The 27,851-nt window shown below is 47.0% G+C and overlaps 1 pseudogene; it reads left to right on the forward strand.

The window, feature by feature from the left end:
• The first annotated feature begins 24,018 nt into the window (after positions 1–24,018).
• Positions 24,019–25,296, forward strand: LOC114209934 (large ribosomal subunit protein uL4 pseudogene; annotated as a pseudogene).
• Positions 25,297–27,851: the final 2,555 nt, after the last annotated feature.

A 27,851-nucleotide genomic window follows, 5' to 3' on the forward strand; every position in this document is an offset into this window, starting at 1 on the left:
CAAGACTGAAATGCAACTCCTCCCTCCAGCCCCTGAAACCACCATTCTGTTCTCGGTTTCTATGAATTCGATTTCTTCAGATACATGTAATTGTTATCATGCAGTATTTGTCCTTCTGTGACTGGCTTATTTACTTAGCAGACTGTCCTCAAGGTTCATCTGTGTTTCGCATGTGACAGGATTTCCTTCTTTTTTGAGGCCGAATAATATCCCATTGTGTGTAGTCATACCACATTTTCTTTACTGTTTCTCTGTTTATGCGCATTTAGGTTGTTTCCACTTCTCGGCTCCTGTGAATAACATTCTTTTTTGAACAGCAAGCTCTTCTTCGGTTGGGGATGCCTTCTGTCTCCAAAGCTATTAACTATAGGATTGGGGGCGGCGATAGTTTTCTTTTCTCCTTCTACTGAGTTTGCTTTTTGCTGTTTACTTATTTTTATTTCTATTTTTCATATGGAAAACTTTCCTCAAATGTCTGAGAATACTTGGGTCACTCACTGAACACTGAAAGGTTGAACTCTGTGGGCTGTGGGGAGGCACCTGTCCATGGATGTGTAGGGTTCAGGGCAAGGATCTACAAGGTGATTTGGGCAAGACTTGGGTTTCTTTCCCCCCTTTTTCCTTTTTTTTTCCCCTCCAGAAGCCCCAACTCTCATTATCCTTATACCCTTTCTTTGGGACCATTCATTGTCTTCATAGAGAATGTACTAGTCTCCCGCTGGCGGGCTCTATGCCTGGTGTCAGTCTCCTGGGAGTGGGGAACGAAGCGCAAGGCTGAGAGCCTCCTGTTCAGATGTCAGCATTCACTCTCAGAACAGCATTTTGCCCCCCACCTCTCTGCTGTGACTTCAGCCCTCTTGGTTCGGCTCTCCAACAGGAAATCCCCTACTTGAGTGGGGAGGGGAGGCCCCTGCTTGCTGCTCCAGTTGGAGAGCAACCTGGGATCTAATTTCTCCTTAAACAGAATTTCAACCAAACCTCTTGTTTTTCACCTCTTACCCACCCCCGCCTCCCATAGTTCACAACTCCAGAGTGGCGGGCTTTTTTCAATGTTAAATCTGTGGGCACCCTCTGTGGGCACTTGATGGTCAGATTGCTCTGTTCCTCTCTTTCCTCTATTCTCTGTCCTACCAAATCTGATGACGTTTCTCATTTGTTGTGGTCTATTTTCCAATTCTCTTTGCCCCTTTTGGTTTGTGCATAGATTTTTTTTCTGTTACTCTCATTTTACTGCATGGGAGCAGAGATACACATACATGTGGAATCCACCCTGTCTCATTGGAAGGTCATTCCATGCCACCTCTTTAGCACGTAGATGCTTCTGCATTACATTCGGGCTCTAATCCGTGGCTGCTTGTCTGCTTTCCCTGTGGACTGTGGTTTTTCTGAGGACAGCGGTCTCCTTGTCTCCCCAACCCCTCCCAGAGAGGACATGCCGTAATGATTTATTCAACCCAATGGAACTTAATTTACCTAGTTGGTGTTGCCCATGGGAAAGCTGGAAAATAAAGTAAATGACCACTTAAGGCCTCGCCGTTCTCCCATCCTGTATTAAAGATGGTCCTGGTAAGGGACGTTTTTTAAGATTGAAGCAGAAATAGCAAAATGCTACTCCTGTAGTGCTTTGTTTACAGTATATACAGCTTTTTCTGACTTGTTCAGAGAAGTGCTTATTTTACTTAGAAGTAATTGCTTTTCAAAGACTGGCAGTTCTCATTAGTTACCAGGTGAGTGAATCTAATAAGAAGTCTTCTGACTGAGCTGGGAAAAGCAATGGAACAAAATGTATAGTGGGGATTTTTCCCACCTTGCTAACCAAATAGCTCCTGTGCTACACGTAATTGAAAGAAAATTGACATGTATTATCCAAGAGGCATTTTTCCCATGTGCATAGAGAGAACTGGACACGCAAGGGAGAGACCTTTGAGGTCCAGAAAAGGGCTGTGCTGAGGAGAGCATTTCCCTCTTACAGAGATGTGATGGGGTGTCGTTTCTCTGCTTCTGGGGGAGACCTCTGAAAGGGCTGGTATGCATTTTCTAGGGCTGCGGGAACAAATTACCACAGGCTGGGGGGCTTAAAACAACAGGCTTATTCTCTCACAGTTCAGGCCAGAAGTCTGGAATCGGCAGGGTTGGCTCCTTCCAGAGGCTCTGAGGGAGAGTCCATGCCATGCCTCTTTCCTAGCTTCTGGAGGGGGCCGGCAATCCTCGGCGTAGCTTGGCCGGCAGCTGCATCACGCCCATCTCTGCCTCTGCGTGTGGCTCGTGGCCTTCTTCCCACTGTGTGAGTCTCCAACTCTCCCGTCCTTGCAAGAAGATGGGCTTCAGGGCCCCTCCTAATCCAGTATGAGCTCATCTTACCCTGGTTACATCTGCAAAACCCTAACAAGTTCGAATTCTAAGGTTCTAGGTTGACATGAATCTTTTTTTTTTTAAGATTTTATTTATTTATTTGAGAGAGAGAGAGAGCATGAGAGAGAAAGCGAGCACAAGCAGGAGGGAGGAGTAGAGGAAGAAGCAGCGGGGCTCGATCCCAGGACCCTGAGATCATGACCTGAGCTGAAGGCAGACGCTTAACCGACTGAGCCACCCAGATGCCCAGACTTAAATCTTTTGAGGATACTATTCAATCCGGAAAACACCCTAAAACCCTTATCTTCTTGCTTCCTACTTCTAATTATAATTTTGGAGACTGCATTTGTAATCAAATACTTTCAGACAGTTAATGTAGGAGAAAGACATAGGGGACTCCCAGAGAAGGTGAGGCTCCTGGCCTTGGGCAGGGGTTCTTTACCTGGGCTGCACACCGAACCCACTCTGCTTTTTACTGCTGCCGCCGTGGCATCGGTTGGTTTTAGAGCCTCCCCAGTGGCTCCAGCGTGCAGACCTCAGCTCCAGGCAGTGTCCTGGAAACAGCTGCAGGGAGGCTGCCTTACCAAGCTCCGAGCTCCACGGGTCCCCATGGAGGCAGGTCCGGCGCATGAGTGCTCTTGCTGACTGCTGAGAAGTTAACACCAGCAAGTGTGGGTTTTCTTTCTGTACCTGCATTTGCTTTGAAGGAGAACAGCTTCGTCCGTACTGAAAACTCAAAAGTTAATAAGGAAAGAGAACATTTGGAGGAGGGATGTGGACAAGAGGGGGGTGAACATGTAATTTTATTTTTTCAGAGATAATTTTTGTGCTTATCAAAGGAGCGTGTGCTCATAGAAAAGTGAAAATCCCTCAAAAAGCATAGAGAAGAAAAGAAAATCACCTATAATTCTATCCTGGGAAATTCCTGGGAAAACAATGGTGTGGTGAATGTTCTAATGACTTTTTTTCTACGCATAGATAAATTACATAATGTGTATTTTACAAATATGGAATTATGTGGCTTTGGAGTTCAAGTTCTTCGTTTAGCAATATACCATTAAATAAATGTCAATAAATACATATTGATAATTATTTCCCATTAATTAGCCTTCAGATTATGAATGCCTAATTTTATTCCTTTGTAGAGAACATACCATAATTATTTAACCAACTACTATAAGAGAATTTCAAATGGAATTTTTCCCATTGCCTGAATTTTTTTTTAAAGATTTTATTTATTTGAGAGAGAGAGAATGAAAGACAGAGAGCACAAGAGGAAAGAGGGTCAGGGGGAGAAGCAGACCCCCTGCTGAGCAGGGAGCCCGACATGGGACTCGATTCTGGGACTCCAGGATCATGACCTGAGCCGAAGGCAGTCGCTTAACCAACTGAGCCACCCAGGCACCCTCCCATTGCCTGATTAATGGGGTAAGCCCCAGAGCTGAGAAGCAGATGCCCTATCTCTCCATCCTAGGGAGAGGGAGGGCTCCCAGACCCATCGCCAGTGCTCCACTAACCTCCCTGCCACTCCAGCCTGGTTTCTATAAGCCCAAGGTGTGGAAATTGGAGGAGGCATCAGATAGGGAGTTCCTGACCTAGGGGAGAGTGCTCCCCTGGCCCCCCATCCAGATGGATCATAGCATTTGAGAGCATCTTCGAGGAGAGACAGGCCCCTCACCTCTGAACGTTTGTTTAGAGAGCAGTTGCTGATCTGCATCCTGTGCTGACTGAGCAGGAGAAAGGAACTGGTTAGCCATGGCACTGCAAAGAGGGGGAACAGCCCACCTTGCCCCACCCACCATCTGCAGTGATAAGGAGGCATGAGCTGCCTGTGGCCAAGTGCATGCTGTGGCAGGAAGCCAGGTTTGTGCTGTGTTGCTGGCACCCTGCCCAGAGGCGACAACTGGCTGCAGGGAAATGGACCAACAGCAAAAGCCTGCGGGCTTTCCAGTGTGGGCTGGAATTGAGGGGAAAGGATGAGGTCTGAAGCAGGCACATCTCCCACGTGACGGGAAGCGTCCCAAAGACCTCCCAAAGGACTTATCATGTGCCCTACAGGACAGTGGGCACCTGGATGTGCAATAGGGGAAACGCCACCCAAGACAGAACCATACCAGGTACAAAGACTTTGTCCCTTTTCTATCTCTTCCACTCCTCCCCACGCTATGCTCCAGGGGACCTAGAAGCAGTGAATGTAGAGGAGGAAAAAGCAGGAAAGAACAGACCCAGCCCTCTCCCCAGGCAGCTCCCCAAGCCTGGGGGGAGGTAGGGCATTGAGTTGGGGATACGACTCAACGATCTGGTCATGTGGATCAAAAATAACAATAATCAGTAATAAAATATGCATGTCATTTAACCCAGCAGATCCATCTCTAGGAATTTATCTAAGAGAATAATCAAAGATGTGTGGAAAGATTTACGTCCTAAGAGACTTGCCATACACAAAAGGTATTTCCCCACATCCTGAAAAGCCATAATTTTGTATGTTAAAAAAAAACACCTGTTCTTTCAATAACTATCAGGTAACCAAATTCTGATGGCCTAATTTTTATATACACAGCCCTTTTAATAAACAGACTCACTCAGAATAAAGAAAAAGAGTTTTAGGAATCTGGCCATTACACAGTGGCACTGTGTTCCAGGTACTATTGCTGGGAGAATCTACCCCAAACACAGTGGCAGAAACAACAGCTTTTCACAGTGGAAAAAAAATCCTGGATTTTTTTTTTTTTTAAGATTTTATTTATTTATTTGACAGAGAGAGTGAGAGAGCACAAGCAGGGGGAAGAGTAGAAGAGGGAGAAGCAGGCTTCCCGTGGAGCAGGGAGCCCGATGCGGGGCTCGATCCCAGGAGCCTGGGATCCTGACCTGAGCTGAGGGCAGACGCTTAACCATCTGAGCCACCCAGGTGCCCTACGCTCCTGGATTTTGTGCGTCAGGGATCTGGATAAGATACAGCAGGAATAGCATGTGTCTTCTCCAGGATTCTGGAGTTCTAGCTGGGGAGTTGAGTGCCTGGGGCGCTAGAAATGTGTGGGGCCCTCTTCACTCACATGGCTGGCACTTGGCAGACACTTGACAGCTGGCCTCAGCTGGGACAGTCAACCAGGCACCTTCCTGTGGCTCTACTTGGCAGCTGTGGCTTCTCACGGCGTGGCAGCTGGGTTCCAAAAGGGAACATCCCCAAAGGGAGAATTCTAAGCTAGAACCAGAGGGAAGCTGCATGATCTTTTATGATCTGGCTCTGGAGGTAAATGGTGTCACTTCCACCATACTCTATTGGTTGAAGCAATTGCAAACCTGCCCCTATGCAAGGGAGGGGACATGGCCTCTATCTCTCAATAGAAGGGGTGTCCTGCAATTCAATTCAATTCTGACACTGAGTATCTGGAGTAGCACAGACAGAAGTTGAGGGCTCAGTTCCACAAGTCTGCCCCTCACTTCGGATCCCAGTTGCAACACCAGAGTCCCCAGGCTACCCCTACTCCACCCAACTAGGCTACAAATTTGGGGGTTCCCATACCCCCTTTCAGATTTGATAGTTGGCTAAAATGACTCAGAGACCTTGGAAAAGCACTTTGCTAATGATTTCTGACTTATTATAAAGAATACAATTCAGGAAAAGCCAAATGGAAGAGATGCATAGGGTGGGAGATACAGAGCTTCCATGCCCCCTCTCCATCACCAGCACATCAACATGTTCACCAACACAAAATTTCCTCCTCCTTTGATCAAGACTTCATTACCTAGACTTGGCTGATGACATCCTTGACCATTGGTGATTGAACTCAATCTCCAGATTCTCTCCCCTCCATAGGTGTTGGGAGGTGGGGCTGAAAGTCCCAACTCCAATCACATGGTTGGTTTTCTCGCCACCAGCCCCCATCCTGAAGCTATCTAGGCCCCCCATTGAGTCAGGTCATTGGCAGGCAAGACATTCCTATCACTCAGGAAATTCCAAGGGTTTTAGGGACTGTATGCTAAGAACCAGAGACAAAGAACAAATATGTATATTTTTTTACTACAGCACAACATAATACTCGTTATCTATATGCCTAGCACAGGGCTGGGTGCTGGAAATCTAAAAAAAGGAAGAAGGTTCAGTGCTTGCTTTTGAGGACCTCAGGTTCTAATGGAGAGGACAGGAACAAAACAAATTTCAGCAAATGCTGTGAAATATGCTCCTCCTGGACTCAAAGCAAGAGTGACTAACTGCACCCTGGGAAGCAGGTGCTTTTAGAATTGTTTTCCACTAAAGAAGAAAGGATTTACTTGTTAATATTCCCCTGACTCTTCAGAACGCTGTCATAAGATCTTAACACCGACACATTGCTTGTAAAGTGACGGCTTTTCATACAACTGTGAGAGCACAATGATTTCCAAGTCAAATGGTAGACAATCAGTTAGGGAGGACTAGAACACTCAACAACTGGAAATGACCTCTATATACAACGTTCTTCATAATATCCAGTAAAAATGCAGAAAGGCTCTTGACATGAAGAGAGTTAGGTCATGTATTTGATACACGTGGTGCTGTGTGCCCCTGAGCATTGCACGCTGAACCTCCACACAGAAGTACAAAGGAAGGCCTGTACCCCCAAGTCTAATGTTTGAAAAGATATGTCAAGCTAACAGACTTCCCAGTATATGTTCTAGTGTCCTATTTTGACAAATATATCTTCATAATGACTTGGATAGACCAGGTTCAAGTTTAGGATCTCTTTTGTACTTAAGTACAAAAAGTAGAATAGAAATTAGTGGCCCTGCCCTCAGTTTCTCTTTTCTCACTTGCGAGGTGGCCTTCTGAGTAATTGTTCCATATCTTTGTCAGACAGCCTCGCATCTGGCCATTCAATTTGCTCTGAAGATCAGCCAGTGAGAGCCTAGAGACATGGGGAGCTAGGTTATATCCCCTTGGACCAGGAAAGAGGGGCCGACCCTGAGCTCTGAGCTTTAGAGGGCCCAGCTCTGGTCTTTTCCCCATGGGCCAGGCATCTACTGAGTCAAGGAGATGTGCCCCCCCGCCCCCCGAGAGCCTGGGCACCCTCTCCTTCTGGGCCAGCCTCCAGGAATCCAGTACCTGGTATTCCCTATCTGCTGTGGACGGAATGTTTGAGTCCCCCCACCCAGATTCATGTGTCGAAACCCTAGTCCCCAGTATGATAGTATTCAGAGGTAAGGCTTTTGGGAGGTAATTAATTGGTCGTAAGAGGGAGCCCTTATGATGAGCCCTTACATGATCAGTGCTCTTATAAGAGACACGAGGGAGGTGATCTCTGTCTCCACCACGTGAGGACACAGCAAGAATGTTGCCATCTGTAAACCAGGAAGAGACATGAATCAGCTAGCACCTTCTCTTAGAATTCCCAGCCTTCAGAAGTATGAGCAATAAATGTCTGTTGTTTAAGCCCTCCAGTCTATGGTATTCTGTTATAACACCTCAAACAGACTAACTGGGGACCGTCCCAGTGTCCTTGAGCCCCCTGTTGGGTCCCGAGTGGGTCTCTTCCTCAGGCCACCACCATCGCTGACTACTACACTGGGACTTGTATCCCTGGGCCTAAGGGGTAGCCAAGGGTGGCTGTTCACAGGTGTGTGGACATGTAGGCTGGGGTGTCCACTTGTGGGGGACTTGGAGCCAAGCAGGGGACGACCATGATGGCAGGAAGGGGTGGGTGCTGTAGGCCAGCCCTCGCTGTCCCACCACATTCAAAAATCACAAAACCATACTTCATGGCAACATAAAACTGTCCAACAGGGAAAGAAGGAAAAACACCTCTGTGACATAAATAAACCTGGCTCCCGCAGAGGGATCACAGCCCAGATCACTAGTTGAGACAGCGTATTTCCTAAGGGTGCAGACACATGCTTCAGAGTAACCGGACAGAGGGGGAGATCGAAATGCTACACTGACAGACCAATTTTTGGAAAAGAAGAACTTGAAGGGAGCACTGACATTGAAGAATAAACTCTATGAAATAAAGAAATGCAAAGACATTGAAGAATAAACTCTATGAAATAAAGAAATGCAAATTCAGCCAATCTCAGAGACCAACTATTATGAAAAGTTGTCCTGAAAGTGAGGAGTGAATTGCTAAACCAGAACTTTCTAGGAGGTAAGATCTTTTCAGGGGTTAAAAGATCATCCAGAGAAAGCCTGTGGATCAGTCTCTGCCACACGCACATGCTGGGAACAGGTGGGAGCACGGCCCAGGGCAAGTAGCTATAGACACCTGTTTCTCCAGCTGCACTTCTAGAACAACCAGCGGTCCTGCCCTCCCTCGGCCCACATTCCTTGAGGCCTGTTATACATCGGGTATGGGTTAGATACAAAGAAAGAAGGCAAAATCCCACCCTCATGTCTGTAGTCTGATGATCTGTAACAGCAGACCGAAGAACACAGGGCGATACACGAGAGAGCCTGACCTGGCGTTCACACACCCTAACCGTGTGATCTCAAAGTTATGCAGTGTCTCCAGGTCTCAGTGTGCCCATTTATACTTTGAGGGCTTGGGTGGAGAAGAAGCGAGGCTGCTTCCACTCCACTTTTTATATTCATGCCAAGCTTCTTTTCCTGTCACTGTTAGTGAAACTCAGTTTCCTATAAGCACCTGTGCCCTGGAACCTGAAATCCTAGACACAAACTCTATCTCCCTAGTTCTCACTAGGCTTGGGGGCAACACGAACAATTAGAAAGTGAACGTCTTGCTCTTCTCCACCTCCCCACTTGGGGCACCCCTGGATCTCTTCAGGGAAGCCCCTTTTGGGGTATCTCTTAGATTTTGAGGTGGGTCACACATGTGCTCTTGAACCCAGCCCCTGTGCTCACCCAGGCACAAACCCTGTCCTGCCAGAAGGTTTGTTGAGAGACACTACAGTTTGGGCATAGTGGTTAAGAGCTCAGGATCCAGGGCCGAAATGTCTGGTTTAAATCATGGTTCCTCTACTTAGAAGCAAATTACTTCTCTCTGGGCTTCAGTTCCTCTTGCATCAAATGGGATGATAACATTATTTATTTCAAAGGATCGTCATGACAATTAATTGAGATATCACACGTCAAACGTTCGGAACTGCATTGGGCACATAGTAAGTGCTCAATGTATACTTGCATCTGCACATTTACAGATGGCAGATGCTCAGGGACTGAGGAGCTCTCATAAAGGAGGCAGAGAGTGTAAGTCATGTGAGTGAGTCCACGTGTGTAAGTCTCACTCATCTCTGGGCTTTATGCGGCAATACAGACTGAAGAGTTGTCCACCTGCCCATCATTGGACAGTTGGAGTTTTCAGACCCTACTTGCATGTATGGCAAAATGTCACTGCCCTGTTCCCACCCAGGGACATGTCTGCCATCCGGGTGACAAGCTGTGGCTGGCTCCTGAGAATATCAGCACCGAGCCAGGCTCCACAAGAGCCCGCCCCTCTCCCTTTTCTCTCCTCCTCTTGGCTTTCTCTTCCACCGCCTACCAGCTATCACTGTACATCCTTCATTCCCCGTTTCCCTGCTGGGAGCTTGGGTACCAGACCACCCATCTGGAAATACTGCCCTGGATCTAGAAAACAGAGGTATGCTCCCGGGGAGAACCAACTGGCAAATCAGGTGCTTGGGAAGAGCGAGCAGCAATAATCATGTGTGAACGTCATTGTCCCCCATATTCCTTGGTTCCCCAACTGCATCATTCATTGAAAAACATTACAACTTATCATCTTCCCCCAAATGAAGCTACAGACTTTAATTACAAGAATCAGGAAAAGCAATGACATTTTAACTCTAAGAGCTTTTTCTTTTCTTTTCTTTTTTTTAAGATTTTATTTATTTGAGAGAGAGAGAGCGAGCACGAGTAGGGTGAGGGAGAAGCAGACTCCCCGCTGAGCAGGGAGCCCCACAAGGGGCTCAACCCCAGGACCCCGAGATCACGACCTGAGCCAGAGGCAGACAACCAACTGAGCCACCCAGGTGCCCCTCTAATAGTTTTTTCTAAAGGAGTCTTACCTCATTTGATCCAATGCCGTAAAGTAACATTCGAAATTTTCTTTCCCAGTGAAGCTGGAATTGGAAAGTCATTGCACAAAGTCTTAGATGCCCAGGGAGCAGTTTGATGCCACAACCAAACATCAACTTTTTGTGTCACCTTCTACTGTGGTTCTTTTGCTTTGCTTTCTCTTGCTAATGGCTTTTACCAAGTAAAACATTCCCCTCAGCTTTGTCCCAAATGGAACTAGACAATTTCACCAAGTTCATCTCAAAACTGATTCACCCACAATTCCTCTAATCAGGGGAAGATATAATATCACAAGCTGGCTCCCCAAAGACCACCAAAAGACTCTGCTGATTTTCAAATGAAAGATGTAGAGAACCAGACTTGAAGTCTGAGCTTGGTGTGCTTTGGTGACATGGGGTAAGGGCTACAAATATTCCCAGTCTCTTTTTTACCTTCCTTTCCACAGAAGAGTCTGTCCAAAAGGCCATGGATACTTGCTTCTTGGTGCAACTTAGTCTGGTATGGGAAGGTCAGGTTTTGCATGATCTGCATTGGTAAAACAGCTATAGATTTTGCAGGAAGGCAGCCTTGCACTGAGGTTCCAGACTTTTCAGATGGTAGTCGTGATGTGGGAAAAACCAGTTGGTACAATGCAGTGCTAGTTGAAAGCAGGATAGATTTCCCTCAAAGGAGCTCTGGAGAAGAGCCAGCTTCATGGGTGTGGGACCTGTGCAAGCACCCAAGGCCTGGCACTTAGAAGGGTCCCATGCTAGGTTTAATGTGCTATTGTCCCTGTCTGGAAATCCTTCATTTTTGGACAAGGGGGTCTGCAGTTTTGTTTTGTACTGGGCAACTTATGGAGCGGAATCTGCTCTGGAATCAGAACTTGTGTGAACTCTGATCCACACTTATTATTATTACTACCACCGTTCTTACTATTTGCGCAACTATTACTACTGCTAGCTATTATTTCCTGGGCTCAGCGGTAGGCGCTGTGCTGGGGGCTTTCCGGCCATCACTGTCTTGAATCCTCACCGCAAGGCTACGCTAGTTACCATTGGTGCGTTCCTTTTACAGATGATAACACTGAGGCACAGAGAAGTTAAGTAACTTTCTAAACTTGTATATGATCCCAAGTAGTTTCACTTCAGAGCCCGTGCTTGTAACCACTGTACTATTAAGCTTTACTTGCTTTGTGACTTTGGGTAAGTTACTTAGCCTCTCTAAACCTAAGGTTTACTATCTGTAAAATGGGTATACTTTGTAGTGGTGAGAACAGAACGATCCACTCCCACACTCAGCCCACACACCCGGAACTGAAACCACCCTTACTGTCTAGTAACATGACTTTGCTGTCTTCATTGGCAATTCTTTAGCATGTCTTCATTAGCCTGACTTGACTTTTCTAGGACCAGGCAAAGTTTGATTGCCCATTGTAGGAACTTCCTATAAGATGCATCAGCTTTTCAGTGGAAAGCGTCAACAGGAAAGATCCTTTGAAGCTTTCCTCTCCAGATCCTCACCTTGCTGTTTCCACCAGTCCTGGGCTGTCATATCATTCTTACCCAGTCCAAATTGTAAGACCCACCTTGAGCCAAACTTCTAATTCTCAATTGATTGTGACCTTCCCCTCCCCAATCTGAGACACCACCAGGGTGGAGTTAGTGTTATCTCCTGCGTTAAAGAATAAATTCAATTTTGTTTTACCAACAGAGTCTCCTGGTGGTCTTTGGGGAGCCAGCTTGTGATAGTTGGTACAAATCTCGGACCACAAACTCAGGTGTGTCTGAAATAGATCTCTTTGCTTCTCTGTAACTCCATTTCTGTATTTGGTCCCCCATCCCCTTAAGTTGTCGGAGGCTGACTTTCTGACACTTTTGTGTTAAAGGGGAGGAAAGGCTTCCTCTACCCTCTTAGGTTCTGTGACTGGACCTAAGAATTAAACTGACAAAAACAGGTTAACAGGAGAAAAGAGCACAAGTTTTATTTCATGTGAATATTTTTATATGTACATGGAGGCCTTCAAGTACTAGAAATGAAGCCCTAAAGAAGTAAGTAGGCCTGAGAGCTTCTATCCCATTTTAACAAAAAACTATGCATTGTGCAGATGACAAGACAAATGAAAAGGGCAGTTGGGCTGGGTCAGGAGACAGGGGGAAAGTGACTTGGAAACATATGGGGGAAATTAATGGAAGATTTTTGTTTATGCAGATTCATCTCTGCTTTGACTCCCCATTTCCAGTAATAAGAATGTTCTCCTCTTCCTGACACCAGGAGGTCATCTTTCTCAGAAAATGTATGCCCTGCTTTTAGGTAGAAATGGGGAGGTCAGAGAGCCATTCCTGCATCCGATGTTCCTTGGTTGTCTTCAGGTCAAAATTATCAGTATGCCAAAGTGGCATATTTTCGGGTGGCATGTCCTGATCTCTTCCAGGGTCCTAGCCCATTCATATTTTCCAGAATTGTGTCCTTGCCCACATGTTACTGGGGAACATACTGGGCAATGTGCTGGGGAAGGTCCTACTAGGTTCTCAATCTACTTGAACATCTGTCAGCCATTAGTGGCCCAAGTCACTTGCTGAGACCCTCCCGTTCCTTTCGGCAAGCTATCCGTACCCATTGGCAGTTTGCGGCTTCTAAGTCTCTCTTGACTTCGGACTTGCTAGAACAGAGTTTAGAGTTCAGGGATCTCACTGGGGAAGTTCAAGGCCAAAGTTCATATGGGAAAATATTCAAGATCTCACTCAGGAGGCCATGTGGCCATTTCCCCTTCCAGGGCTTCTATCAAGGAAACTCTCTGTGGAACCCATCAGCCTTTTCCTTCCAGGTTCTGGTAGCCTACTGCAGGGAAGGAAGTGAGTACCGCACTCCTGTAGATTCAGAATTCCCACCTTTGTTCCTTCTGGTGTCCCAGATAACTTCACTTGAGTGCACCTTAGCCTCCTTGGTATTACCTGTGGGCTCTTTATGGGTATGGCCCATCATGAGACTCTTGGTTTTCCCACAAGCAAAGCCAGAGAAGCATGCTTGCATTGCCTCCAGCTAGGAGCTACCATGTGAGACACATGCCTGCTGGACACTGAAATATGAGATGTTTCTCCCTTTTCTCAGCACACTGGTTCTCTCCTGGGACCAAGATTTTGTCCCTAGTCTATAATCCTGGGAATCCGGAAGGGCTCTGTGCTGTGCTAGCAGCACAGCCACAGATTCTTAGTTGTGTCTCAGTTCTGGGGGGCTCACATGTTGCCAAGCATTCGGTGGGGCTGCAGCAGAGAGTGGCATTTGGTCTTCAGTGCCATCCGGCCACATGGATGTTTTCTGAACTACCCTGTCTGACCCTGGTCACTGCCCTCACAGGTGACCACTTCTCTCCATCCCTTTCCATCTATGCCATGTTCAAGGATAGAGGAATTGTCCTGCTAACTCCAGAGCATGCTAAGTTCTAGAATCTGAGAGGCTGCCCAAAGCCCTGTCTACCACCATGTAGCCATATGTCTCTGAGATCTTACCCCAGAACTCCCAAGAAGCACAGATCCTGAGTTCTGGAATCCTTTAACCCACCAATAGGATCTAAGACTTTCCTCGGCCCTGGAAAAAGAATTCTGGGCCCTGTTCTGGTGACATCTGCATGACAAATTATCCCAAAACTTAGGGCCTTATAGCAACCGTTTTATTATGCTCATGGAATCTATAATATGGGGATACCTTACCTCTCTCTGTTTTGAGGCTTCAGATAGGTACAACTTGATAGCTGGGAGCTGGAATCATCTGGAGGCTTCTTCCTTCACGTGTGTGGTTGTGGATGGCAGTGGGGACCTCAGCTGGGGCTGCTGGCCAGGACACCTCTTTGTGGCCCCTCCATGTGACCTGGGCTCCCTCACAACATGGCTGCTCAGGGCTCCACAGGCGAGTGTCTCAGCTCCCAAGCAGAGCTGCATGGCCTTTTAAGACGACTCTCAGAACCCACATCATGCTATTGCCACCAGTCCTCCAGCCTTCCTGGACTCAAGGAGAGGGGGCATAGACCCTCCTTTTGAGAAGCCTGCCACAGTCACATTGTAGGGAGAGCATGTGGGATGGGAGACATTGTTGTGACCATCTTTAGAAACTGTAACCAGCCACAGCCCCTCCAGGACTCTCCAAGGTTTATTCTGGTTTCTCCATCATCTTTTCCTAGCGTGGCTGGGTGGGGGGAGGGGTGCAAAAGAGGACTCCTCTTTTATTTTTTAATCCTTGGACATTTTGGTGATTCTTTTTTTTTTTTTTAAAGATTTTATTTATTTATTTGAGAGAGAGAGAATGAGAGATAGAGAGCACGAGAGGGAAGAGGGTCAGAGGGAGAAGCAGACTCCCTGCTGAGCAGGGAGCCCGATGCGGGACTCGATCCCGGGACTCCAGGATCATGACCCGAGCCGAAGGCAGTCGCTTAACCAACTGAGCCACCCAGGCGCCCCCATTTTGGTGATTCTAATAGTCCTCTCTTTCTTCCCCATCACTGGTTTGTGGAAACCAAGATAGAAATGCTCCTCTTGGGGCACCTGGGTGGCTCAGTCGGTTAAGTGTCCACCTTCAGCTCAGGTCATGATCCTGGGGTCCTGGGATTGAGTCCTGCATCAGGCTCCCTGCTCTGTGGGGAGTCTGCTTGTTTCTCCCTCTGCTTGTGCTCTCTCTGTCTCTGTCTCTGTGTCAAATAAATAAATAAAATCTATATGGTGTTTTTTTTTTCAAATAAATAAAATCTAAAAAAAAAATGCTCCTCTTGTTTCCTTTGCAGTCAATGGCTGCTGTCCTTAAATGGCCTGGTGGGAACCATCAGGGGTATCTCTCCAGATACTCTCCCACCACAAGGAAAATAACAAGGATCCCAGAGACCTGTGAGAATTAAAGTGAGAACATACACAAAAACCCTCGCAACACACTTGAACTTGAACCTGTCTGCCCTTCCTCTGTAGAGACAACCTCATGCAGGGCATAGCCCTTCTGCGGAGTTGCTGTTGCTAAGCAGGGTTGACTTGAGGAGAGTGAATTAATACAAACTTGGACTTGATGGTAGAGATTCGTAAGTAGTCCTTTAAGAGCATCTGGAGAGGGAAATGCTGTTTCCTCAGGCCCTTTACAGCTCTAAACTGCCTCAGAACCATTCCACTCACTGGCCTTGCAGCGCCCCAAGAGTCACTCTGGCAGCGCCTCATTTCAGACCAGACCATCTGTGTGAGCTGCCGAGGAAGCCCGCTCTGGGGGGCATTTGGCTGGGCTTAGGGGTGAGTGGTGCTTTTTCAAATTCAATGTCTGGGTCCCCCAGGAGTGGAGTCTTCAAGCGCTGCAGCCTGTGAAGTGACCACTAAATCCCGCAGCTGAGGACAGAAAGGGTAGGAACATATGTCACCCCTGCTGGCAAGGAGTCACCTGTCCCCTCCTCAGGCAGCCAACCTGCAGGACGTACACAGCCACTGGTGGTGTCCACGCAGGGCTCCTGCCTTGAACAATGTTTTGGATAATCTGTTGCCTGCAGTGACAGAGAATCTGCTACCATCTCCTCTGCCCTTTCTTCAGAAAATGGGAGGAAAGTCAAGTCTCATAATGAAAACAATTTTTCAAGAAAATGTGCGGAGAAATTGCTTTGTCATGTACGGCAAAGTGGAAAGTTTGCCTAAACCCTTTGACTGGTGGCGCGGTTACCCTCTCCGGGCCGGGAAGAGGCTTGCAGTGGGCTCAGACAGGGGAGTTTGTTGTTCATGCTGTTGGAAGCAGGAAAAGTGACACCTTTGCCTCTCTGTGGTTCCGGCTATAATGCGGCAATTCTCAGCCGATGCTTTTGTGATCACAACATTCTTTCTAACACCAAATTCTTTGGCGATCTATGTGAAGCCGTTGAAAGGCGACAATCCATGCAAAACCAGCCAACAGCCTTTGCCCCACAAACCTGACCACCACACAGCACAGTGATTGTCTGACGCTGCGGTCACTGTCTGGGCCGTTTGGGTGTTTGGACAGAGTGGTTGCCGCCTGGGCTGCCTCTCAGGTGCTCTGGGGCCACGTTCTCCCCCAGTCCCATAGGAGGAGTCCTCTCTGTGCAGGGGGCTCCACTGTGTTCCATGCCTCACCTCTTACCTCGGCCGCCATGGTACCCACTCCGCATCTCCTGGGTCCGATCGGCCCAGCTCGCCTGCCGTCTGCCCGCATGGCCCTGCTGTGCCAACACTCAGTGGTCGTCAAATGAGTTATATGCACCGAGGACAACCCGTTAGCACGTTTGTGAAGGGATTCCCGCACAAATGGATAATGTGTTCACACGAAGCCTTGTTTGACGTATTAATCTCTACCTAACCAGCAAAATCCCACCAGCCTGGGTGCCCTCCCACATGCTCTCCCCTGATGCCCTGTACTCACCAGATACCACCATGTTTGCCATTATGCAGCCAAAGTACCCTTTCCTCGCCTGTCTTCCCTATCAGACCATAGACTCCTTGAGGAAAGGAATGTTTTGCTTGCCGCTGTATTCCCAGTCTCTAGCAAACGGCCTTACACCTAGCAGGTGTTCAGGTCTAATCCTGTAATTAATGGTTCTACTGAGCTGCATTTTTCTTTTGGTAACTGGCAGACACACTTGGGGAGACCTGATCCCTAATTCTATAGTCTCTCTATGCTTGTACCGAGTCTAGCACATAGCAGATGCACCAAAAAAAAAAAAAAAAAAAAAAATGTTTGGTGAATGAATTAAGCTGGAGGTGTGTTTAAGTCCAAGAGTAAAATGGATGCATTCATTTAGCTCAGCAGCCATCTGCTCATAGTCTTTGGGGATTTCAGTTGGAGGAGGATGTGGACCTCTTAAGACAGGAAGAGTCACATAGAAGGCTGGTGGCTATATAGTGGGGGATGGGAAGGGTCAATGCCCAGAAACGTTAGCCTCAGAAGCCCCCAGGAGTGCTCATCTCTGGAAATGTGTCTGGAAGTAGAGATTTGTGGCTCACTACAAAGGCTGAGGAGTTATTCAGGGCTCCAGGTTTGTCTAGTTGGGCTCCCTTCCAGGTACTAGGGCTCCCATCAGCCAGACCTGGGCACCATGGCCCCACCTTCCTGCAGTGTTATCTCCACCCCGTGAGGCCGGGTGGAACTCTCCATTCCATATGGGCCCCAGAGAACACTGTTTTCCAAAAGAGGAAGGAAGCTCTCCTGTAGATTTCTCCACAGCAAATGTCTGCCCCACGGCAAATTCCACATGCTATTTCTTAACATATTTCCCAAAGAAAGAAATAGTTGACATAGGTGGCTCCCGAAGTTGCAAGCAGAAAGCCTTCTCGTGTTGAGGAACCACACCTATGTTTTTCAAATATGTAGGCATTTTTAAATTTGAAACTCACCTCAGTGCATTAGCACACACACAGTAACTGCCTCATAAACCAGTTTCATTCAAAACCCATGGCGTTGACATGTACTAAAGGGGAGAGTCAGAAAACCAGGGCAACCAAGAGCCACTCTCTTCAGAACCCCGAGTTGCATATCAGACAGACCAGGATGCTCTGGCTCCTTTAACAATGAGCACTTTCTAGTCAGTGCTGGGCCTCAAACTACGATGTGAGATCTGCCCATCGGCACACGCCCGGCACCCCCTAAGTACACAAAAAAATGTTCCCGCGATATATAATTTTTATTTTTTTTTTATTTAAATTCAGTTAGCCAACATATGGGCCATCGTTAGTTTCAGAGGCAGAGTTCAGTGATTCATCAGTTGCCTATAACACCCAGGGCTCATCACATCATTTTTAAATGAGCGAAGGATTTTCACATACAGGGTTTTTCATGGTGCCAGATGAGTTTATCCACAACCTTAACAGAATGACTTTTTTTTTAAAATTTTTTTAAAGATTTTATTTATTTATTTGAGAGAGAGAATGAGAGAGAGCGAGAGAGAGAGAGAGAGAGCACATGAGAGAGGGGAGGGCCAGAGGGAGAAGCAGACTCCCCGCCAAGCAGGGAACCCGATGCGGGACTCGATCCTGGGACTCCAGGATCATGACCTGAGCCGAAGGCAGTCGCTTAACCAACTGAGCCACCCAGGCGCCCAACAGAATGACTTTTTAAAATGAAAATGAAATGGTCTCTTTGAAGTGTTAAGGAAAGCATCCCCCGGTGTGGCGTTCTGCTCCTGTCCCTGGCATATGCGACTCTAAGTTCAGCCTGCCATAGGAAGCAACTTGGTCCTGTTGGCCTCCTCCAGTTACTCAGTTCCTGGCTTGCCCTGCCTCACCCCCAATAATGAGAAGCCCCCCTTCTTTCCTAAGTATCTGTCGTCCCCAGGAGTTGGAATCCTGATGTTTGCTGAGGTTAAGGGCTTACCCTACTGTTCCCCTCTATAGAGCAGCTCTTGGTGGAGAGGGCCTGAGAGGTGGACTGCATCCCAAAGACCGGAAAACAGCCTGCCCCATCCTAATCTGCATGCTTTAAGCTGAGGGAAAGTCTTGGGGTCATTTGCTCTGAACTCGGGATCATTGCCCTGAATTCTTGTGGTTCTGGAAGGTGCTACGTGTCTGGTCAGAGAGGCAGTCTCAGCTGTGCTTCATAGCGCTGTGGCCAAGGGGGATGGTCCCAATTGTGCAGTGAGTCTACAGAGAGGCAGGGCTGCCGCCCACCCCCCATCCCCCCGCCCCCGCCCCCGGCACTGTGGAAACAGCAACTGTCCTCAGGTTCTAACCCAAGGCATCCGCCAGCCTTTGGGGCACATGTGTGTAACCCAGATACAACTTGGCGACCAGTCTCAAGGGGCTGTCACGTTTTTTTAAAAGAATTTATTTATTTATTTGTCAGAGAGAGAGAGTGCAAGCAGGGGAAGCAGCAGAGGGAGAAGCAGGCTTCCCGCCGAGCAAGGAGCCCGATGTGGGGCTCGATCCCAGGACCCTGGGATCATGATCTGAGCCGAAGGCAGACGCTTACCCGACTGAGCCACCCAGGTGTCTCTCTGTGATGTCACATTACAAAAAGTAGTCCAGATATATATTTTGTAAAATATGTTTATATAAAAAAATACCTATACGAACACACAGCCTAGTGAAATTCCTTCTCAAACTCATTTCTTGACAATCCTTTTAAGACTTTTCTCGGCCTTCCTTCTCTGTACTACATCTCCCAGTGAAGACTTCTCTTGCCATTACGTGCTCCCCGTCTGCTTCCCCACCAGACCTCACTGCTCACGTACTCCGTGCCCCCAGCATGTGTATAATCTTCCCCTGATGACTTTCCTAGTGAGAATTTGCCACTCTGGAACTGGAGTGAGTAAACATGCTCCACTCCGCTATATGCAGATGGATAAAGCCAACCCACCGTGCCCTCCCTGCAAGGGTAGGTTGCCCGCCCATCCAGTTCAGGCTACTCTTCTAAGCCCATAATGTTTGTCCAAAATCCCAGTCTTGGCGGTTCTGTACACTTCCTTTAGCAAATATTTTCTAATCCAAAAAGGAGCCTGGGACTCTTGCATGGATGAAAGAACCATTCTGGGCCCTGCTTTTCTTGGGTATATATCTCCTTGCTACACAAGAGCACAGCCAGTTGGCAGAAGTTTAGTGACGCCCAAGGGCTAGTGTCTGAGTCAGGACCCCTCCCCAGCACCTTGTGTGTGAATACCGTTGTCAGAAACTTTACTGAGATCAGCTGCTTCACCTCTCACCACCTCCCATTGTATTTCTCATCTTTAAATCAGAGTGGAACTAGGTTCTGAGCTATAGAGGATTGCCTCATCTTTGTAGACTTTTCAAACTTTCAGCAAAGTGTTCCCCAGCTGTAGAATCTCCATGGCCTTGAGTTTCCTAGTAATAATACTAGCATTTAAAGTGCTTGTTACAGGCCAGGAATTCTTCTAAACTCTTTGAATGAAATGTCTCATGTAATCTTTACAGCAAACCCAATGAGGTTCATACTATTCTAAAAGTCATCCTATGCCATATAATAGAAACAGAAAACAAGGTCCACAGAGGTTGAACATTGCTCAAAGTCCTTGTTCACTAAGTGCAGGACCAGGGATTTGAACCCAGGATCTCTGACTCTAAATCCAATTCTAGGTACACAGTCTCAGAGCAGTAATCACACCTTTTAAAAGTCATCAGCAACCTAATGACTGAGCTTGGGCCAATTTTATACCCTGAAATTATAGCATGCCAGCACCCCTAACTTTCTACATTGTGTTAGTTATTTCCTCCTGGTTTTCTTCCCTGCTCAACTAAACCATAAGCTTCTGAGGACAGGGATGTTCCTAGGTCTTACTCCCTGCCTGGATACAGTCACGGGTACTTAATAAATGGTGTAGAACTCTGTTTAGTGGTGACTGTGGTAGCCATGTGGGTACACCTTTCACAACTACCTTCAAGAATCTGCCATCCAGCCGTGAGGAGTGCAGTTGGCTGACAATGCCGAGCTGCAGTTGCATGGTGTTGGAGCTGAGACTGTGCTCTTTGTGGAGAGCCCCCAGCCCATCACTGGGCAGGTGACGGTACTAAGGTCTAGTCATCTCTTTTCAAGATGGCGTTCCTTTACCGGGCAATCTTCCCTTAGAGCTCCCTGTCAAGTTGGATGGGACTTTGTCGTACCTGCATCACACTGGGAGGTATCTGCCAAATTCTGCTTCCTTCCCCGTTTCCTCACATGGAGGTCAGACTAACGTTGCGATCTGAAGGCTTTCATTGCCCAGTCTTGCTTTGTCTCCTTCAATCTTTCACAGGCTTGCCCCCAATAAACCTCTTACATTCCTAACTTGGCCTCTGCTGCCTGAAGGACCTGAATCGACAGAGTGACCAATGTGATGCTCTTCAGATCTCCTGCCACGGGGAGCATAGTTGATTGACAGCCTCAGCCTCAGCCTCAGCCACCGTCCCTCTGGGCCCACCACTGCAATCGTGCTGAGGCCACATTCCTTCAGACTGCTCCGAGATATGCAGAGCAAGGTGGGGGAGTGATACAGAACCCCTCTGATGGGTGATTTTGGCTTGAGGACTCCCCGGCAGCCTGGCCAAACCTTCCACGAACGGTGCCAGAGTCTGGGACTCTTCCTCCCCTGTTCTCCTTCCATCCATTCTCCCTTTCACAAGTGTCAGAGACTTGCCTGGGTCCCTCTCCTTTACCCTTCATAGACACGTCCCCAATAAATCTGTCTGCTTCTTGGAGAACCTGAACTAATAGAAGTGGTACTAGGAGTATGGGTGTCAGGTCTAGCAAATAAAAATACAGGATTCCACCAGTCACACTTGAGTTTTAGACTAATAATAAATTTTTAAAGCCTAAGTATATCCCAAATATTGCATGGAATATAGTTATACTAAAAAAATTCATCATTAATCTGAAATTCAAATTTACCTGTTTTGTATTTTATCTGGCAAACTTAGACAGGAGTAATCCAAGAAAATAGGCATTAAGATATATTCATGCACCTCCTGGTGCGCAGAGAAGACACTGTGTTCCACATACCTGAGCAGGGCACAACTGCTAAAGATTTCCTTGGTGGTGAACTGGGAAAACGTCCTGGCAGGAGTGAAGACTCATATAGGTGTGATGATGTAGGCCCTTGGAAGATGTGGATGGAAGAGTGCCTACAAGGACAGTGGGGATGGCTGGTTACTGCTGGGTTGCACTGACGCTCTGCAAGGGACAATGAGAAATTGAAGGCCAGTAACAACCCCTCTCAAGGGTTACTTGAAAGCCAGAGGACCTCTTGGGTAGCCAAAGAGTGGCCTTTTTTTCCTATAGTGGAAGAGCAAACACAGCCAAGCAGCATCCTGAGGACTAAAGTGTTGAGTCACAGAGCTCCAGAAATGCTTAAATGCTCAGTCCAGGCAGGTTGGTTATGCTGCTTGACTGAGAAAAGTTGGGACTCTGAAATATGGGATAGAAACATCTGGATGGATGCCTCTGGGAGGATACTGGCTCTGCAGACCCCCGGAACTCTCAGGGGTTGCAGAACTCTTGTTAGGAAGAGCTAGCACCTCTCTCATGCCAGAATGTGCTGCTGAGGCCTGTCCCCAACAAGACAACAGGGGACCCCTTCCGAGTTGCCCTTACAGCTTCTGTAATAGGTCACCACGCCTATAACCAGGGTTAAGTCCCAGTATAACCTGGGTGGGGGTGTGCGAGGCAGGTAAGGGAGAAGAGGGATTATACACAAAAGGAGCTATATTAGTCAGCACGGGTGGCAGGAGCCAGGACTAGGCAGTGCCCCAGAACTGGATTTTGATGCCTAAATCGTTGTATCTGCAAGGACACTCACCTCTTCGCGGGGCTTGATCAAGAAGCCAGAATGAAAGCCTGGGTAAGCAAGAATACACTGACTTGGGGACACTTTCTCAGGAACAGGACTCTGTTTCCTAGCAGGGACCCTATAGGATGAGACAAAGTTGCTGCTGGCGTGGCTCTTAGAAGCCCAGGAAAAGTGATGCTCCATGCTGCGCAAAATGGAAATGCTTGGATTGCCCTGGCAGGTGTTAGAGGAAGGAATAGAGAGGCTCAAGGAAGTGGGAACCCTGGGTTGGATTTCTTATGTGAGGCCAGAACACAGAGCTTTCAGCAAGGCTGTCAGGAATGGGCTGGTGAGAAGGGTGCTGACATCACCAGGAAGGGCTGCAGCGGCCTCCTCTGGTGGGCCAGGACTAGCGTAGGCAGGAGAAGTGGTCGCAGAGCTGAGCTTGCCCATAACCAGGGGTCGCGGGGGTCTGAAACCGTAGAGGTCAGGTGGTGGCACTTACCTGCCAGAGCCAGGAGGCCACGATTGCTGTAATGACCAATAAAGTGGGACCAGCAGCTCAGGGCCTTGCCCCACAAGGTGAAAGTGAGAAAGCACGATGTCCCTGGCGGGGGGGGGGGGGTGGATAAATGGGCATCCAGCAAGCATGCTACTTAAAGCAGAGAGAGACTGAAGGAGCAGGAGGCTGAGGATACCCCAATAAAAAAGGCCACAATAAAAATAAAGAGCTACGATGCCTTGCTCAGTTCCCAGACCTGAGCAATTTCAGATGTAGTGCCCACTGACCGAGCAAGGGGCTGTGTTGACAAGTGTCCTCCATGGCCCTTCCTCCTGACTTTCCTCCATGTGACCTATGGCCATTGACCTGAGACCCTGGGGAGAAGAAATGACCCAGACCTTTCAAAGCGTCTTAGACAAGGAGCTGGCTTGACACTGATACCTGGAGAGGCAGAGTGTCATTGTGCTCCACCCCCCGCCCCAGTCAGAGTGAGTGGCCGCTCACAGAGGCCAGGTAATAAATGGAGACCAGGCTATAGTCCAGCTCACCATGGACCCACTGGGTCTGCAGTGGCCACCTCCCCCGGTGTCATTGGAACTGATGTACTTGGCAGTTGGAGTAATCTCCATGCTGGATCCTTGGACTGACTGCGGGTTAAGAATTCTCAGAGTAAGCATGGCTGAGTGGAAACCCTTGAGATGGCTCCCTCCCCATGGACTGAGGTCATGAATCCAAAATACCACACCCCAGGGCATGAAGTGGAGATTAGTGCCACTATTAAAGAATAGTTTCCCATAGTTCTGGATTGATCCTAGCTCCCTGGAGTACATGAAGTCCCTTGGGCAAGTGTGAGTGTGGGACGTTTCCACTGACAGCCAGGTCCAACCCAGATCCAGATGAGCCCTTGGCAGCCCCAGGCTGCCAAACCCTGTAAGTTTTACTTAAAAGAATAATAAACTTGGAGCGTGGCCCTCTCCTCTCCCCGCGATGGCCATGTGCTCATCCATTGATATCTGTGTACTCCGAAAAGGGGGAATCATCTGGCAAAAATGTTACTCTGCCTGCTGTGTTCAAGGCTCCCATTCGACCTGATATCGTGAACTTTGTTCACACCAACTTGCGCAAAACAGACAGCCATATGCTGTCAGTGAATTAGCAGGTCATCAAACCCGTGCTGAGTCTTGGGGTACTGGCAGAGCTGTGGCTCGAATTCCCAGAGTTCAAGGCAGAGGGACCCACCGTTCTGGCCAGGGTGCTTTTGGAAATATGTGTCATGGGGGCCGCGTATTTGCACCAACCAAAACCCGGCGCCGTTGGCATCGCAGAGTGAACACAACACAGAAGCAATATGCCATCTGCTCTGCCCAGGCTGCCTCAGCCTTACCAGCGCTGGTCATGTCTAAAGGTCATCATATTGAGGAAGCTCCTGAACTTCCTTTGGTGGTTGAAGATAAAGTTGAAGGCTATAAGAGGACCAAGGAGGCTGTTTTGCTTCTTAAGAAACTTAAAGCCTGGAATGATATCACAAAGGTCTATGCCTCTCAGCGAATGAGAGCCGGCAAGGGCAGAATGAGAAACTGTTGTCGTATCCAGCGCAGGGGGCCCTGCATCATCTACAGTGAAGACAGCGGTATCATCAAGGCCTTCAGAAACATCCCTGGAATTACCTGACTTAATGTAAGCAAACTGAACATTTTGAAACTTGCTCCTGGTGGGCATGTGGGACGTTTCTGCATTTGGACTGAAAGTGCTTTCTGCAAGTTAGACGATCTGTATGGCACTTGGCGTAAGGCTGCCTCCCTCAAGAGTAACTACAACGTTCCCATATATAAGATGCTTAATATAGACCTTAGCGGAATCTTGAAAAGTTCAGAGATCCAAAGAGTCCTCCGAGCACCACGGAAGAAGATTCATCACAGAGTCCTGAAGAAGAATCCACTGAAGAACCTGAGAATCATGTTGAAGCTAAACCCATATGCAAAGACCATGCGCCGGAATACCATTCTTTGCCAGGCCAAGAATCACAAACTCCAGATGGATAAGGTGGCAGCAGCCTTTGAAGCTAAATCAGATGAGAAGGGGGTTCCAGGCAAGAAGCCTGTGGTAGGGAAGAAAGGAAAGAAGGCTGTTGGTGTGAAGAAGCAGAAGAAACCTGTGGTGGGGAAAAAGGCTGCAGCTACCAAGAAACCAGCAGCTGACAAGCCTGCAGAAAAGAAACCCACTGCGGAGAAGCCTGCTGCCTAAAAACTTACGTTTATTCTAAAAGTCAAATCATTTTGGACAGCTAATTTTTAATAAAGATCTGATCAAAGCCAAAAAAAAAAAAACTCATCTTCAGAAGCATGTAAAATGGAGATCCTTAATGCAGGTAGTAATTTGAGTTTCCTGAATAGGCCATTTTTTTTTAAATGCAGAGACATTTAATTCTATTATCCCAAAGATTTCATAAGGAAAAGATAAAACAGATTTTTTATACAACCTTCATTAACCTAAAATGATGATTAGAAAGGCCATATATTTCCATTTACTAAATGTTTTCTGTGAACAAGCTGACCTGCAAATTTCTGTCTCTGAAGATATAGACAAAATTAAATGTTTTATTGAACTGAATTAAAGATGACTTCATAATCAGGGAAGAGAGATTCATAAAAGCTTTTATCACACGTGATTTGCCAACATGTGGTATCTTTTCTCAAATTGATTTTTCAGAGGCATTAGACTTTATTGAGGCAATGCCAAACTTAACAGAATTTTTATCCATATCTTTCGGAAAAACCCAGACCTTTATGGTTCAACTGGAAGTGGAAAATTACACTATAATTCTCCATAGTTCAGTAAATAGTTAAAAAAAAAGAAAGCACATTAATACAACCTCTAGTATACCTTCCCCTGCTAAAAAGCCAACAAAAGTAAATACACAAGGTGAAAATATACATAGGTAAGAATTTTCAACTTTGTCAGTACAGTATTTAATGTTACAGTGACCTAATCCGACAAAATTAGGGTTTGGCACTGGCTGATTCTTTTGGATGTGATAAATAAAAGCAAAATCTATATTCAGATAAATCTCTTTTCTCCAGAAAGACAAGGTTTATAGTCTGTGCGTAGCACGCCCCTGGTGGTAGTAGATAGAGGCATGCAACAGGTTGGGGAGTAGGGGTTAAAGGAAGATGCACTCAAATCTCCCTTGGATGGCTTTGAAAGCGGGAATGAATGAACATTGTTTTAATGGGTTTGACACTCAAAGGCAAGAGGATGATTCAAGCCTCCTGCTGGTCCTGAGCCTCCACAGTGTCATATGGTTGCCAGAGTCGCCCTTGAGCATTCACTCCACAGTGGGTACTGAGGGCCGGCTAGAGGGGCTCTGGGCTGGGAGATGCAGAGGAGGGTGGCTTGGCTCTATGCTCCCAGTGCTCAGTCTTCTTGGGGAGATAGACACCTAACTCACTCCACCAAACAGTGTGGTACATGCTATAAGAAGCCAGGATGCTGTGAGTACCCAGAGGAGAATGTGTCCTACTGAGGTACTCTCCTCAAGCCTGTCAGTGGGTCCCACCTGTCCCAAAGTTGATACTCAAAGCCTGTAATCCCTTAGTGTATTAGTCCTCAAAATATGGCTCATGGGTGTATGGGAGCTCCTCAGACTCGTTCAGGGAGTCAGCCAGGTCACGCTATTTTCATAACGACACTAAGATACTCTTTGCTGTTCTCACTGTGTTGACAATGGCACTGAGGGTACAAAAGCAATGGGGAGAAAATTGTTGGAGCCCGAGCACGAATCAAGGCAAGGATACACGGTAGTCTGCTGTGCCTTGCCGCCTTCCACGAACAGCCAGCTTCACTTAAGAATGTCCCTGAGAAAGCAGTAAAAATTTTTATTCAAGCTCCACCCTTGAATATAGTCTTTTGAAATATTGTGTGATGATAGGGGAAGGGCACCTAAGCGGCTGCATACCCAAGTACAGTGACTGCCTTTGAGGAATATTGCAATTGTTGAGTTGTGAGCTGAATTAGCCACTCTTTCCAAGGAAGACCATTTTTACCTGAGAAAAGGACTGTCAGACAAATTATTGTTATCAGGCTTGGATATTTGGCAGCCTCTTTTCTTGAAAATGAATAAAATCAGCATGTCTGTCATTATATAGAAAACTGGCTGTATTTGTTGCCAATGATAACATTTGAGCTTTCAAGCAAACATTAGGATTTTGGAAATTCTATGTGCTCGGCAGCTTCTCAATTCTGAAAGTTGGCTATACACGAACGTGGCAACATATGGAAGATCCGCCTATTTCAGCGAACCAGTATTTTCCAAATGACCAATGCGTGATGTTATAAAATCAAGCTTGGGTAAAAGATCCATTCCAAGTATAAGATATACCAGTTTTAATGTCACAGACTGTGAAAAGTTCATTGATAATAGTTTTGGATTTCACAATGAAACTAACCTTTAAGAAACTACCACTTACTGAGTTTTGGTATTGGAAAAAAAAAAAAATCCACAATAATCCAAAAGAACTATTATTAAAATACGCTTCCATTTCTCAACTTTGTATCTTTGAAGATGGATTTTCTTCAAATGTTTTAACCAAAACAACATATTAAAACAGACTGAAGGAAGAAGATATGAGAACCCAGCTGTCTTCCATTAAGTCAAGCCAGATGTTAAACAGATTTGAAAATGTGAAATAATGCCAATCTTCATTAAATTTTTTTTTCAGAAAAGTTATTTTTCATAAAAGATGCTATTTCTGTTGACATGCGATGGGTTTATTATTTTTTGTTTTGGAAAGGTTCTTTTT

This window comes from Eumetopias jubatus, unplaced genomic scaffold (assembly GCF_037043125.1).
Source record: "Eumetopias jubatus isolate StellerSeaLion01/CBP00866 unplaced genomic scaffold, mEumJub1_p1.0 scaffold_6, whole genome shotgun sequence".
In the NCBI taxonomy this organism is placed as follows: Eukaryota; Metazoa; Chordata; class Mammalia; order Carnivora; family Otariidae; genus Eumetopias; species Eumetopias jubatus.